Below are 16,243 nucleotides of genomic sequence, written 5' to 3'. Positions count from 1 at the left end.
AAAAAACAAGAGCGCGCAAGAAGGTGTGGGTTAAGAGTTAAATACCCCAGAGGTGGGGCGTGTGCAAGAGGGATTGCCGACTTGGAGAAGACCACACTCATCAGCTTGAATCTCGTCAACAAATTTGATAAAATGGGTTTAAAATCCATCCATCCATTTTTTATCGCTTATCTGAGGTCGGGTCGCGGGGGCAGTATATTTAGCAGGGACGCCCAGACTTTCTTCTCCCCAGCCACTTCATCCAACTGTTCCGGGGGGGATCCCGAGACGTTCACACGCCAGCCGAGAGACGTAGTCTGTCCAACATGTCCTGGGCCGTCCCCGGGGTCTCCTCCTGGTGGGACATGCTCGGAACACCTCACCAGGGAGGCATCCGGGAGCCATCCGAAACAGATGCCCCAGCCACCTCATCTGGCTCCTCTCAATGTGGAGATGCAGCGGCTCTACTATGAGCTCCTCCCGGATGACCGAGCTTCTCACCCTATCTCTAAGGGAGAGCCCGTACAGCCTGCGGAGGAAACTCATTTCGGCCGCTTCTATCGGGGGATCTTGTTCTTTCGGTCACGATCCACAGCTCGTGACCATAGGTGAGGGTAGGAACGTAGATGGACCGGTCAATTGAGAGCTTCACCTTTTGGCTTAGGTCCTTCTTTATCACAACAGACTGATACAAAGTCCGCATCACTGCAGACGCTGCAGCGATCCGCCTGTCGATCTCCCGTTCCATTCTTCCCTCACTTGTGAACAAGACCCCGAGATACTTGAACTTCTCCACTTGGGGCAGGATCTCATGCCCGACCTGGAGAGGGCACGCAGCCCATGGAAAAAAAAGGGTGGGTTTAAAATCATATAATAATATAAAATAACCTCGGGGAAGGAGTATTTTGAAGCCAGGAATCAAGATTTGACGGGAATATGCTAATTAGATTAAGGTCCACTTGACGTACCCCAGGCATGCTCCTTCTGGCCGTCTAACAGCAGGGCAGTGTCGAGGAATGGGGTTATCAAGTGGTTGGGAGTACCTGTGGCAGCACCAATGGCGGGAGCATATCCGCTACACAGTGTTACGTGTTTTTGTTTGCACATTAAGGAAAAAAGCCCTGTTTTATTTTAATTCCTCATTTTAAAAAAGTCCATTCAAGCAACAAGTTTTTCCTCATCTTTTTATCTCAATATTTTGAGATTGTAACGTGAAAGCTGCAGCTGGCTATGAGTGTGGACTGAATGGGTGGTATCGGGGAAATGGCCACGGGACCTCCCTGGGTCCAGGAGGGTCGGTGACGTCCCCCTGGTTGGGTGCCCTGCTGGATGGGCTCGTTGGCTTGGTGCCCCCCTTGTGGGTGGAGGTGGCCTGGCCCACCGTTCCTTAATGTGCCGCCTCAGCAACTCCGTTCACCAGTTGACTAACATGCATATCTAACATGCATGTGATATGGCGTTCATTCACTAATAAGTTCAATAGACATGCTTTAGGCTTTAATTGCTTGTGCTGGGACCACTAATAACAACACAGGCTATACGAACATAACTCGCAGGTTCTTACAGGTGTATGGACAGCAAAAAAAGAATCCCACCGCACCACTCGTCAGTCGCACTACCTTGGTCATTTTCCCTCATCCTGCACGGCCCTTTTCTGTCCTCTCTCATCTTGTTCTCCTGGTTAGTTATTACATGTCCTCACCGGGTCACCCCCACTCCCCCATCCACAAATAACAACACGATTTGACTGTTGACTGTAATATTTACTTGTTTTCAAATATCGAGACTGTCTTACTATTGTGCTGCTCTGGTTCTCCCACCTAGTTCCCTTGTCCACTCTGTACCTCGGTCTTTCCCCTAAAACCCTTTTCTGTCTGGCTGAATTTTCAATGAACATTATAATAATAAAAAAAATAATAAAAAAAATGCAGCCCTATGGGGGGGCACAAGCCAGTGCAAACTCTAGGCCGGTCCCAAGACCGGATAAATGCAGAGGATTGCGTCGGGAAGGGCATCCGGCTCAGAACTGTGTCAGACAAATCCAAAGAATTCCATACCGGATTGGGCATGGACCGGGTTAACAACGTCTGCCAACGGCACCGTCAACCTGCAGGGCGCCAGTTGAAATTCAGCTATTATGGGTCAAAGACGGAGAGGTGGAAGGCGGGTTCTTAGGCAGAAAGAGAAGAGGAAAGCACAGAGCGTAGAACTGAATGTGGGGTCTTTGAATGTTGGGAAAATCTCGGGAGTTGGTTGACATGATGATTAGGAGAAAGGTTGCTATATTGTGTCCAGGAGAGCAGGTGAAAAGGCACTAAGGCTAGAAGTTTAGGGGAAGGGTTTAAATTATTTTACCATGGTGTAGATGGGAAGAGAAATGGAGTAGGGGTTATTTTAAAGGAAGAGTTTGCTAAGAATGTCTTGGAGGTGAAAAGAGTATCGATCGAGTGATGAGGCTGAAATTTGAAATTGAAGGTGTTGTGTATAATGTGATTAGTGGCTATGCCCCACAGGTAGGATCTGACCTAGAGGTGAAAGAGAAATTCTGGCAGGAGCTAGATGAAGTAGTTCTCAGCATCCCAGACAGCGAGAGAGCCTTGATTGGTGCAGATGGTAATGGACATGTTGGTAAAGGAAACAGGGGTGATGAAGAAGTGATGGGTAAGTTTGGCATCCAGGAAAGGAACTTGGATGGACAGATGGTGGTTGACTTTGCCAAAAGAATGGAAATGGCTGTCGTGAACACTTTTCTACAGAAGAGCCAGGAACATAGGGTGACCTACAAGAGCGGAGGTAGAAGCACGCAGGTGGATTACATCTTGTGCAGATGATGTAATCTGAAGGAGGTTACCGACTGTAAGGTAGTGGTAGGGGAGAGTTTGGCTAGACAGCATAGGATGGTGGTGTGTAAAATGACTCTGGTGGTGGGGATGAAGATTACGAAGACAAAGGCAGAGCAGAGAACCATGTGGAGGAATCTGAGAAAGGAAGTGTTGTGCGGCTTTTTGGGAAGAGGTGAGACAGGCTCTCGGTGGACAGAAGGAGCTTCCAAGAAGACTGGACCACTACACCCAAGGTGATCAGAGAGACAGGCAGAAGAGTACGTGGTATATCTTCTGTCAGGAAAGGGGGGAAAGGAGACTTGGTGGTGGAACCTCAAAGTACAGGAAATCATACAAGGAAAGAGGTTAGCTCAGAAGAGGTGGGACACTGAGAGGATCAAGGAGAGGAGAAAGGAATACATTGACATCCGATGTAGGGCAAAGGTAGAGGTGGCAAGGCCAAACAAGGCATATAATGTACAGTATGCCAGTTTGGACACTAAAGAAGGCGAAAAGGATTTATCCACGTTGGCCAGAAAGAGGGATAGAGATGGGAAGGATGTGCAGCAAGTTAAGGTAATTAAGTATAGAGATGGAAATGTGTTGACTGGTGCCAGTAGGTTGCTGGATAGATGGAAAGAATACTTTGAGGTCAAATCCTCAAAGTATTCTTTTGAATAATGAAAATGAGAGAAAATTAAGAGTAGAAGAGGCAAGTGTGGTGGACCAGGAATTGGGAATGATTAGTAAGGGGGAGGTTAGAAACGCATTAAAGAGGATGAAAAATGGAGAGGCAGTTGGTCCTGATGACATACCTGTAGAGGTATGGAAGCATCTAGGAGAAGTGGCTGTGGAGTTTTTGACCAGCTTATTCAATAGAATTCTAGCGGGTTAGAAGATGCCTGAGGAATGGAGGAAAAGTGTGCTGGTGCCCATTTCTAAGAACAAGGGTGATGTGCAGAGCTGTGGGAACTATAGAGGAATAAAGTTGATGAGCCACACAATGACGTTATGGGAAAGAGTAGTGGAGGCTTGAATGAGGACAATGTATTTGCGAGCAACAGTATGGTTTCATGCCGAGAAAGAGTACCACAGATGCATTATTTGCCTTGAAGATGTTGATGGAAAAGTACAGAGGTCAGAAGGAGCTACATTGTGTCTTTGTAGATCTAGTGAAAGCGTACGACAGAATACCCAGAGAGGAACTGTGGTACTTCATGCGGCAGTCTGGAGTGGCAGAGAAGTATGTTAGAATAATACAGGACATGTATGAGGGCAGCAGAACAGTGTTGAGGTGTGCTGTTGGTGTGACAGAGGAATTTAAGGTGGAGGTGGGACGGCATCAGGGATCAGCGCTGAGCCCCTTCCTGTTTTGCAGTGGTGATGGATAGGCTGACAGATGAGGTTAGACTGGAATCCCTGTGGACTATGATGTTTGCGGATGTCATTGTGATCTGCAGTGAAAGCAGGGAGCACTGCAGTGAAAGCAGGGAGCACTGGAGGAACACTTTGAACGGTGGAGGCATGCGCTGGAAAGGAAATCAATGAAGATTAGCCGAAGTAAAAATATATGTGCATGAATGAGAGGGGTGAAGGAGAAGAGTGATGCTACAGGGAGAAGAGATAGCAAGGGTGGAGGACTTGGGGTCAACAGTCCAGAGCAATGGTTAGTGTGGTAAGGAAGTGAAGAAACGGGTCCAAGCAGATTGGAACGGGTGGTGGAAGATGCCACGTGTGTTGTGTGACAGAAGAGTCTTTGCTAGGATGAGGGCAAAGTTTATAAAACAGTGATGAGGCCAGCCATGATGTACGGATTCGAGACACTGGCACTGAAGAGACAACAGGAAGCAGAGCTGGAGGTGGTGGAAATTAAGATGTTGAGGTTCTCCCTCGGAGTGAACAGGTTGGATAGATTAAAAATGACCTTATCAGAGAGACAGCCAAGGTTAGATGTTTTGGCGACAAAATTAGAGAGAGCAGACTTCGAAACATGTCCAAACATGTCCAGGGGACATGTTTGGACATGTCCAGAGGACAGATAGTGAGTATACTGGTAGAAGGGTGATGAGGATTGAGCTGCCAGGCAAGAGAGGTAGAGGAAGACCGAAGAGAAGGTTGATGGATGTAGTGAGGGAAAACATGAAGACAGTTGGTGTTAGAGAGGAAGGTGGAGGAGCTAGGCTTACATGGAAAAGGATGACACGCTGTGGCGACCCCTTATGGGACAAGTCGAAAGGTAAAAAAAAGAAGATCATAATAATTAAAAAAGTAAAAAATAAACAGAGGGAGTATTTCAAACTCCGCTGTTGCACAGCAAAACTGTTCTAGCGAAAAGGCATAAAGATCCACCGTTCTACAAGGCCATGCAGCTGAACACGACAGGTTTAAATTAAAAAATAAAAAAACATGGGGAAAATGAAATGCCAGTATTTTGAGGATAGTAAGTGACCCATTCAGCAACATATTGAGGGAAAAAAGAACTATAAACTCGTGTCGTTTGGTTCTCAGACCGGCCTTCTCAATATCCATCCATCCATTTTCTGAGCCGCTTCTCCTCACTAGGGTCACGGGCCCTGCTCAATAGCGTCAGTAAATACACTACAACACTACACCATGAGTAATTTGTTGCACCACCTCTGGCTTTTTTGACAGCATGCAGTCTCTGAGGCATGGACTTTACCAGTGACAAAAAGTATTCTTCATCAATATGGCTCAACTTCCTCTGATTACTGTTACCAGCTCAGCTTTGCAGGATGGAGCCTTGTCATTGACCCATCTTTCATTTCCACCACAGATTTTTGATTGGTTTGATCCGGACTATTTGCATATTGACTTTACATGTCTTTCTTAAAGGAAGGTTTTTACGGTTTTTGCTCTATGCCTAGATGCATCTTGAAAAATGATGTCATCGCCAAACATCCTTACAACCGATGGGACCAGAAAAGTGTCCAAAATCTCTATGTAAACTTGTGCATTTATTGAGGTTGTAATGACTGGCATCTTCCCTGTGCCTTACCTAACATGCTGCCCCATATCATCAATGACTTTGGAAATGTGCATATTTTCTTCAGCCAGGCATATTCATAAATCTCATTGGAATGGCACCAAACAAAAGTTCCAGCATCATCACCTTGCCTCATGCATATTAGCGATTCATCACTGAATGTTACTTTCATCCAGTCATCCATAGCCCACTGTAAGCCTTGTGTGTTTCTGTTTGGGTGTTAAGACGGCTTTCGTTTGGCTTTTCTGTATGTACCTTGGAGCAAAAAAGCATTTAGTCAGCCACCATTTGGGCAAGTTCTGCCACTTAAAAAGATGAGAGAGGCCTGTAATTTTCCATCCATCCATCCATTTTCTACCGCTTATCCGAGGTCGGGTCGCGGGGCAGTAGCTTTAGCAGGGACGCCCAGACTTCCCTCTCCCCAGCCACTTCATCCATCTCTTCCGGGGGGATCCCAAGGCGTTCCCAGGCTAGCCGAAGGATGTAGTCTCTCCAGTGTGTCCTGGGTCGTCCCCCGGGTCTCCTCCCGTAATTTTCATCATAGGTATACCTCACCTGTGAGAGACAAAATCAGAAGAAAAGAAATCCAGAAAATCACATTGTCTGATTATTAAACAATTTATTAGCAAATTATGGTGGAAAATATTTGGTCAATAACAAAAATTTGTCTCAATACTTTGTTATATACCCTTTGTTGCCAATGACAGAGGTCAAAGGTTTCACATACTGTTGCTGGTATTTTGGCCCATTCCTCCATGCAGATCTCCTCAGAGCAGTGAAGTTTTGGGGCTGCCTTGGGGCAAAACAGACTTCCAACTCCCTCCAAAGATTTTCTATGGGATTGAGATCTGGAGACTGGCTAGGCCACTCCAGGACCTTGAAATGCTTCTTACGAAGCCACTCCTTCATTGTCCGGGCGGTGTGTTTGGGATCATTGTCATGCTGAAAGACCCAACCACGTTTCATCTTCAATGCCCTTGCTCATGGAAGGAGGTTTTCACTCAAAATCTCACGATAAATGGCCCCCAGTCATTCTTTCCGTTACACGGAGAAGTCATCCTGGTCCCTTTGCAGAAAAACAGCCCCAAAGCATGATGATTCCATCCCCATGTTTCGCAGTAGGTATGGTGTTCTTTGGATGCAACACAGCATTATTTCTCCTCCAAACATGACAAGTTGAGTTTTTCTAAAAAGTTAAATTTTGGTTTCATCTGACGATATGACGTTCTCCCAATCCTCTTCAGGATCATCCAAATGCTCTCAAGCAAACTTCAGACGGGCCTGGACATTGAACCCCGGTCCTCAGAACTGTGAGGCTGACGCTCCAACCAATCGGCCACCATGCCGCGTTAACGAGTTCAAACAGGTGCCATTAATACAGGTAACGAGTGGAGGACAGAGGAGCCTCTTAAAAAATTAATTACAGGTCTGTGAGAGCCAGAAATCTTGCTTGTTTGTAGGTGACCAAATACTTATTTTCCACGATAATTGGGTAATCAATTATTTAAAAATCAGACAATGGGATTTTCTGGACTTTTTTTTTCTTTCTCATTTTGTTTCACGTAGGTGCGGTAGACCTATGATGAAAATTACAGACCTCTCCCATCTTTTTAAGTGGGAGCACTTACACAATTGGTGGCTGACTAAATACTTTGATACACTCTAAATCCCATTTCCTTTAGACAGTTTCTTAAAGTTCGGTCACAGATGTTGACTCCAGTTTCCGTCCATTTGTCCCTCATTCTTTTTGTTGTGCATGTTCTACTTTCAAAAAATATTGGTCTTCCAGGATGCTTTCCTGGTCTACCAGGACACTCCCCTTTTGACTGGTAACAACCATTATCTTTTGCAGCATTCTGTTATGTTTTACCTTCTTGAAGAAGTTTTATAATTCTCTACTTTGTTTCAACTGACGTCTATCATGCAGGAGCCATGATTCATGTCAATCCACTTGGTGCAACAGCTTACCAAGGTTTGACCACTGTTATTGAAATGCTGACTAATTAGCAAATTCAGTCTGATTTAGGCGTTTGTTTTAGAACTGAAAATTACAAGGTGATTCCGTAATTTCTTCCTCAGAATTGAGAGATTCTATATTTTATCCTCTACTTGCTGTAAAAAAAACAAAAAACAAAAAAAAAAAAAAAAAAAGTGACTTGACTACGAAAATTTTCTTTTTCTTTTTGTGTTTCTTAAAGCCAGGAGTGTGATATTTTGAATAAAATAATTTTTTGCAACATCCGTCATTTGCCTTTTTTCTCCAATCTTAAGTATTTAACTGATCATCCTCCAGGAGCGGTGATTCCATATTTTTTGCCAGGGGTTGAACTAGGCATGAAAATTCAGTGGAACCTCGGGTTATGAACGACCCGGGTTACGTTTGAACCTCGGGTTATGTTTGTAACCCGAGGTTCCACTGTAACTTGAAGTCTATCAGCACTAATAACTTGCTCACGACAGTAAATTTAAATACAGGTTAACCTCAGTATATTTCTGTGTTCAACTAAAGATAGTATCTTTCCTTCTGAAGCTATCATTAACTGTTAGACCAATAAAGCAGAGTGAAAAAGAAATATGTGCTGGTTTACACGTTTCTCTGTGTGTACATATATACAGTGGGTACGGAAAGTATTCAGACGCCCTTAAAATTTTCACTCTTGGTTATATTGCAGCCATTTGCTAAAATCATTTTTCATTTTTTTCCTCATTAATGTACACAGAGCACCCCATATTGACAGAATTTTTTTTTGCAGATTTATTAAAAAAGAAAAACTGAAATATCACACAGCCATAAGTATTCAGACCCTTTGCTCAGTATTTAGTAGAAGCACCCTTTTGAGCTAATACAGCCATGAGTCTTTTGGGGAATGATGCAACAAGATTTTCACACCTGGATTTGGGGATCCTCTGCCATTCCTCCTTACAGAATATATTGTTATTTTAGCTGTGTGCTTATGGTCATTGTCTTGTTGGAAGGTGAACCTTCGGCCCAGTCTGAGGTCCTGAGCACTCTGGAGAAGGTTTTCGTCCAGGACATCCCTGTACTTGGCCACATTCATCTTTCCTTCGATTGAAACCCGTCATCCTGTCCTTGCAGCTACTCTGTCATAAAGCCCCGACTGGTGGAGGGCTGCAGTGATGGTTGACGTTCTAGAACTTTCGCCCATCTCCTGACTGGATCTCTGGAGCTCAGCCAAAGTGATCTTTGGGTTGGCATGGCAGCCCCCTTGGAGTTTGCCAAAAGGCACTTTAAGGATTCTCAGACCTGCAGAAATAAAATTATCTGTTCTGATGAAACCAAAATAACTTTTTGGCCTGAATTGCAAGCATTTCATTTGCACTGACAAGGGGCTGGATTGTTGTGATTATTGATAGATTTTACATGTTGCCTTGGCTTTCCATGCCTTTTTGCACCTCCCTTTCTTCATATGTTCAATACTTTTTCCCTGTCATTTCACATTTTTACACATAACTTAATTTAGGCCAGTAGTACCTTCGGAAGTATATTGAGTTTGAAAACTGGTGATGTATTCTTATTTCAGCCGCTGTGCGTGTGTGTTATATATATATATATATATATATATATATATATATATAATACAAAAGAATATCATCTGGTTCAGTCCTAATTGATGGCCTACAAAAATGTCTCATTGCCAAGGGTGTGAGTCATGATGGGTAAGAGCAGAGAGCTGTCTCAAGACCATGGCAAACTAATTGTTGCAAGACATAACGATGGCATTGGTTACAGGCATATCTAAGCTTCTGAACGGTCCAGTGAGCACGGTTGGGGCCATAATACGTACGTGGAAAGCCAATCATACCATCATAAATTTGCCTCAATCAGGTGCTACTCGCAAGATTTCTGACTGAGGAATGCAAAGAATACCCACAAGAGTTGTCCAAAAGCCAAAGACCACCTGTGGAGAGCTTCAAAAAGACCTGGAATTAGCAGGAGCTGTTGTCACAAGGAAAACAGTGAGTAATGTACTCCGCCGCCATGGCCTGTATACATGCTCATCACGCAAGACCCCATTGCTGAAAAAAAGCTTGTCAAAGCCTTGTTTAAAGTTTGCTGAACAACCTTTGGACAAGCCAGTTAAATACTGGGAGAATATAGCCTGGACGGATGAGAGCAAAATTGAACTGTTCGGATACCATAATGCACACTACGTTTGGAGGAGAAATGGCACTGCACATCACCCTAAAACACCATACCAACAGTTAAGTTCGGAGGTGGGAAGATTATTTTGTGGGGCTGTGTTGGATCTATCTCGCCCAACACCTATAAAAAAATAGACACAAAGGAATGAAGACGCTGGTTTCTTTTTGCTCATGTGGAGAACATGTGCGAGATTGTTCAATTTAATTCTCCTATCACGCTCTAAACAATCTCCCCCGTTGCTCCTGTATTTATTTGAAATAGGGAGATATCTAAGTTACAAGACATAACATACTAAGTTACAAGACATAACACACTAAGGGGAGGGTTTCAAGGTGAAGACATGAGACCAACACCCGGCCACGTGTCCTTGGTCAAGGCGCCCTTCTCTAACGATTCCCTCGGAGTCATCTTCCCGAAGGCGAGACATCTTCCTTTGCCCCACGGTCAGCAAGCAACCATCAAAATCGTCCATAATACTAATGCAAGCTAAGCAAATAAATGATAACTTCTACAATTTATTTAACAGGCTGCTTTCCAGCAAATTGTACTGGTAAACTTCACATTATTGAAGGAACGATGAATGGGCAAATGTACAGAGACATTCTTGACAAAAGAAAATCTGCTGCCATCTACGAGGATGAAACGAGGGTGGATGTTTCAGGCGGCATGGTGGACGACTGGTTAGAGCGTCTGCCTCACAGTTCTGAGGACCGGGGTTCAATCCCCGACCCCGCCTGTGTGGAATTTGCATGTTCTCCCCGTGCCAATGTGGGTTTTCTCCGGGCACTCCAGTTTCCTCCCACATCCCAAAAACATGCATAAATTACCCGTAGGTGTGAATGTGAGTGCGAATGGTTGTTTGTTTGTATGTGCCCTGCGATTGGCTGGCAACCAATTCAGGGTGTACCCCGTCTCCTGCCCGATGATAGCTCCAGCACACCCTCTACCCTAGTGAGGAGAAGTGGCTTAGAAGATGGATGAATGGATGGATGGATATTTCAGCAGGATAATGATCCAAAACATACTGAGTTTCCTTAACTCTCAATTGGTTTCAAAGAAAAAAAATAAAGAAGCTGGAATGGCCCAGCCAATCACCTCACTTGAATCCAATCGAAAATCTATGGAAAGAACTGAAACTCAAGATTATAAAAGAAGCCCACGGAACCTTCAAGATTTGAAGACTGCTTGTGTGGAAGAATGGGCCAAAATCACACCAGGCGTCTTGAACCTCCATCCATCCATTTCGGTCGGGTCGCGGGGGCAGTAGCTTTAGCAGGGACGCCCAGACTTTCCTCTCCCCATCCACTTCATCCAGCTCTTCCGGGGGGATCCCGAGGCGTTCCCAGGCCAGCCGAAGGATGTAGTCTCTCCAGCGTGTCCTGGGTCGTCCCCGGGGTCTCCTCCCGGTGGGACATGCCAAGAACACCTCAACAGGGAGACGTCCGGGAGGCATCCGAATCACATGCCCCAGCGACCTCATCTGGCTCCTCTCGATGTGGAGGAGCAGCGGCTCTACTCTGAGATCCTCCCGGATGACTGAGCCTCTCACCCTATCTTTAAGGGAGAGTCCGGACACCCTGCGGAGGAAACTCATTTCAGCTGCTTGTATCCGGGTTCTTGTTCTTTTGGTCACGACCCACAGCTCGTGACCATAGAGGAGGATAGGAACGTAGATTGACCGGTAAATCGAGAGCTTCGCCTTTCGGCTTAGCTCCTTTTTTACCATAACGGATCGATACAAAGTCCGCATCACTGCAGACGCTGCACCGATCTGTGTGTCGATCTCCCGTTCCATTCTTCCCTCACTCGTGAACAAGACCCCAAGATACTTGAACTCCTCCACTTGGGGCAGGATGTCATCCCCGACCTGGAGAGGACACGCCACCCTTTTCCAACTGAGGACCATGGTCTCAGATTTGCAAACTGCTCCAATGAGAATTGGAGTTCACGGCTTGATGAAGCCAAATGAAATATCATCTGCAAAAAGCAGAGATGCAATACTGAGGCCACCAAACCGGACCCTCTCTACGCCTCGGCTGCGCCTAGAAATTCTGTCCATAAAAGTTATGAACAGAATCGGTGACAAAGGGCAGCCTTGGCGGAGTCCAACCCTCACCAGAAACGAGTCCGACTTACTGCCAGATATGCGGACCAAACTCTGACTCCGGTCGTACAGGGACCGCACAGACTGTATCAGGGGGTTATACTCCCGAAGCACCCACCCCCACAGGAACCCCCCACAGGAACCCCCGAGGGACGTGGTCGAACTTCTTCTGCAAGTCCACAAAACACATGTAGATTGGTTGTGCGAAATCCCATGCACCCTCGAGGACCATGCCAAGGGTGTTGAGCTGGGCCACTGTTCCACGGCCAGGATGAAAACCACACTGCTTCTCCTGAATCTGAGATTCAACTTCCCGACGGTCCCTCCTCTCCAGCACCCCTGAATAGACCTTAGCAGGGAGGCTGAGGAGTGTGATCCCCCTGTAGTTGGAACACACCCTCCGGTCCCCCTTCTTAAAAAGGGGGACCACCACCCCAGCCTGCCAATCCAGAGGCACTGTCCCCGATGTTGCAGAGGCGTGTTAACCAGGATAGCCCTACAACATCCAGAGCCTTGAAGAACCCCCGGGGACTTGCCACCGAGGAGCTTTTTAACCACCTCGGTGACCTCAACCCCAGAGATAGGAGAGCCCGCCTCAGAGAACCCAGACTCTGCTCCCTCATGGGAATGCGTGTCGGTGGAATTGAGGAGGTCTTCGAAGTATTCTCCCCACCGACTCACAACGTCCTAAGTTGAGGTCAGCAGCGCCCCATCACCACGATACACAGTGTTGATGGTGCACATCTTCCCCCTCCTGAGACGCCGGATGGTGGACCAGAATTTCCTCGAAGCTGTCCGGAAGTCTTTCTCCATGGCCTCACCGAACTCCTCCCATGCCAGAGTTTTTGCTTCAGCGACCACCAAAGCAGCATTCCGCTTGGCCAGCCGGTACCCTTCAGCTTGATGGCATCCCTCACCGTTGGTGTCCACCAACGGGTTCGGGGATTGCCGCCACGACAGGCACCAACCACCTTATGGCCGCAGCTCCGGTCGCCCGCCTCAGCAATTGAGGCGCGGAACATGGTCCACTCGGATTCGATGTCTCCCGCCTCCCCCGGAACATGAGCAAAGTTCTGTCGGAGGAGGGAGTTGAAACTCCTTCTGACAGGGGATTCTGCCAGACGTTCCCAGCAGACCCTCACAATATGTTTGGGCCTGCCACGTCGGACCGGCATCTTCCCCCACCATCGGAGCCAACTCACCACCAGGTGGTGATTAGTTGACAGCTCCACCCCTCTCTTCACCCGAGTGTCCAAGACATGTGGCCACAAGTCCGTTGACACGACCACAAAGTCGATCATCAAACTGCGACCTTGGGTGTCCTGGTGCCAATTGCACATGTGGACACCCTTGTGCTTGGACACGGTGTTCGTTATGGACAATCAGTGATGAGCACAGAAGTCCAGTAACAGAACACCGCTCAGGTTCTGAGGGCGGGGGCCGTTCCTCCCAATCACGCCCTTCCAGGTCTCACTTTCATTGCCCACATGAGCATTGAAGTCCCCCAGCAGAACAATGGAGTCCCCAGCGGGAGCGCTCTCCAGCACCCCCTCCAAGGATTCCAAAAAGGGTGGGTACTCTGAACTGCTGTTTGGTGCATAGGCACAAACAACAGTCAGGACCAGTCCCCCCCCACCCGAAGGCGGAGGGAGGCTACCCTCCCGTCCCAGGGGTGAACCCCAACGTACAGGTGCCGAGCCGGGGAGTATAAGTATACCCACACCTGCTCATCGCCTCTCACAGTGGGCAACTCCAGAGTGGAAGAGAGTCCAACCCCTCTCAAAAGGACTGGTACCAGAGCCCAAGCTGTGCGTGGATGCGAGTCCGACTATATCTTGAACTTCTTGACCTCACACACCAGCTCGGGCTCCTTCCCTGCCAGAGAGGTGACATTCCACGTCCCTGGAGCCAGCTTCTGTAATTGGGGATCGGATCGCCAAGGTCCCTGCCTTCGGCCACCGCCCAGCTCGCACTGCACCCGACCCCTATGGCCCCTCCAACAGGCGGTGAGCCCATGGGAAGGGGGACCCACGTTACCCTTTCGGGCTGTGCCCGGGCGGGCCCCATGGGTGCAGGCCGGGCCACAGGCGCTCACCTTCGACCCCCACCTCCAGGCCTGGCTTCAGACGGGGACCCCGGTGAACTGTGTCCGGGCTAGGGAAACCTGAGTCCAGTTTTTGTCATCATCATAAGGGGTCTTTGAACCTGTCATTGCAAATAAAGGCTTTCGTTTAAAGTTATAAATAAATACCAGTTGGCGTATTCAATTCCCTGTGTCATTTCACATTATTACACACAACTGAATTTCTGACCTTATTTGTTCTACATTCTAGTATTCTATTTTTTTTTTATTCCTGATTTTGTGGGTTTTATTAGCTGGAAGCTGAAATTATGTGAATATAAATAAATACTTTAAATTGTTTTCATTGTGGGCTCTGAATCTATAATCTATGAAAGTTTAACTTTTTGAATGGAATTATGGAAGTAAACCTTTCCATGATATTCTATTTTTTAGGAAAGGGTGTGTGTGTGTGTGTGTGTATATACAGTGGGTATGGAAAGTTTTCAGACCGTCTTTATTTTTTTCACTCTTTTTTATATTTCAGCCATTTGTTAAAATCATTTAAGTATATTTTTTTACTCATTAATGTACACACAGCACACCATATTGGCAGACAAAAAACAGAATTGTTGAAATGTTTGCTGATTTATTAAAAAAGCAAAACTGAAATATCACACAGCCATAAGTATTCAGACCTGCTTCTATGGGACTCATATATTTAACTCGGGTGCTGTCCATTTCTTCTGATCCTTAAAATGGTTCTGCACCATTGAGTCCGGCTGTGTTTGATTATATTGATTGGACTTGATTAGGAAAGCCACACCCCTGTCAATATAAGCTCTTACAGCTCACAGTGCGTGTCAGAGCAAATGAGAATCATGATGTCGAAGGAACTGCCTGAAGATCTCAGAGACAGAATTGTGGCACGGCACAAATCTGGCCAAGGTTACAAAAAAAATTCTGCTGCACTTAAGGTTCCTAAGAGCACAGTGGCCTCCATAATCCTGAAATGGAAGACGTTTGGAACGAACAGAACCCGTCTTAGAGCTGGCCGTCCGGCCAAACTGAGCAATTGGGGGAGAAGAGCCTTGGTGAGAGGGGTAAAGAAGAACCCAGATCACTGTGCCTGAGCTCCAGAGATGTAGTCGGGAGATGGGCGAAGGTTCTAGAAAGTCTACCATCACAGCAGCCCTCCACCAGTCGGGGCTTTATGGCAGAGTAGCTCGAAGGAAGCCTCTCCTCAGTGCAAGACCCATGAAAGCCACATGGAGTTTGCTAAAAAAAGAAAAACACCTGAAGGACTCCAAGATGGTGAGAAATAAGAATCTCTGGTCTGATGAGACCAAGATAGAAATTATTGGCCTTAATACTAAGTGGCATGTGTGGCAAAAACCAGGCACTGCTCATCACCTGTCCAATACAGTCCCAACAGCGAAGCATGGTGGTGGCAGCATCATGCTGTGGGGGTGTTTTTCAGCTGCAGGTAAAGGACGACCAGTTGCAATCGAAGAAAAGATGAATGTGGCCAAGTTCAGCGATATCCTGGACGAAAACCTTCTCCAGAGTGCTCAGAACCTCAGTCTGGGCCGAAGGTTCGCCTTCAAAAAAGACAATGACCCGAAGCACACAGCTAAAATACCGAAGCAGTGGCTTCGGAACAACTCAGTGACTGTTTTTGAATGGCCCAGCCAGAGCTCTGACTTCAAACCAATTGAGCATCTCTGGAAAGACCTGAAAATTATTGCCCAACAACATTCAGCATCCAACCTGACAGAACTGGAGAGGATCTGCAAGGAGGAATGGCAGATGATCCCCAAATCAAAGTGTGAAAAACGTCTTACATCATTCCCGAAAAGACTCATGGCTGTATTAGCTCAAAAGGATGCTTCTACTAAATACTGAGCAAAAGGTCTGAATACTTGTGGCTGTGTGATATTTAAAAAATCTGCAAAAATTTCAACAATTCAGTGTTTTTTCTTCTGTGTCAATATGGGGTGCTGTGTGTACATTAATGTAGAAATAAATGAACTTTAAATGATTTTAGAAAATGGCTGCAATATAAAAAAGAGTGAAAAATTTTAGGGGGTCTGAAAACCACTGTATCTGT

The 16,243-nt window shown here is 46.4% G+C and overlaps 1 protein-coding gene across 9 annotated transcripts in view; it reads left to right on the top strand.

The window, feature by feature from the left end:
- LOC133411275 (intraflagellar transport protein 20 homolog) overlaps positions 1-16,243 on the top strand; it is a 92,689-nt gene that overhangs the window by 67,834 nt on the left and 8,612 nt on the right. The window contains exon 6 of one of the 9 annotated variants that reach the window (XR_009769647.1): positions 9,653-9,783. The exons of the other annotated variants lie outside the window; for them this stretch is intronic. The gene's annotated coding sequence lies outside the window, so the exon portion shown is untranslated. The remainder of the gene's footprint in view (positions 1-9,652; positions 9,784-16,243) is intronic. 9 annotated transcript variants of the gene reach the window in all.

This window comes from Phycodurus eques, chromosome 13 (genome assembly GCF_024500275.1).
Source record: "Phycodurus eques isolate BA_2022a chromosome 13, UOR_Pequ_1.1, whole genome shotgun sequence".
NCBI lineage: Eukaryota > Metazoa > Chordata > Actinopteri > Syngnathiformes > Syngnathidae > Phycodurus > Phycodurus eques.
Note: the sequence above shows the minus strand (reverse complement) of the source record. Positions and strands in the feature narration are given on the sequence as shown.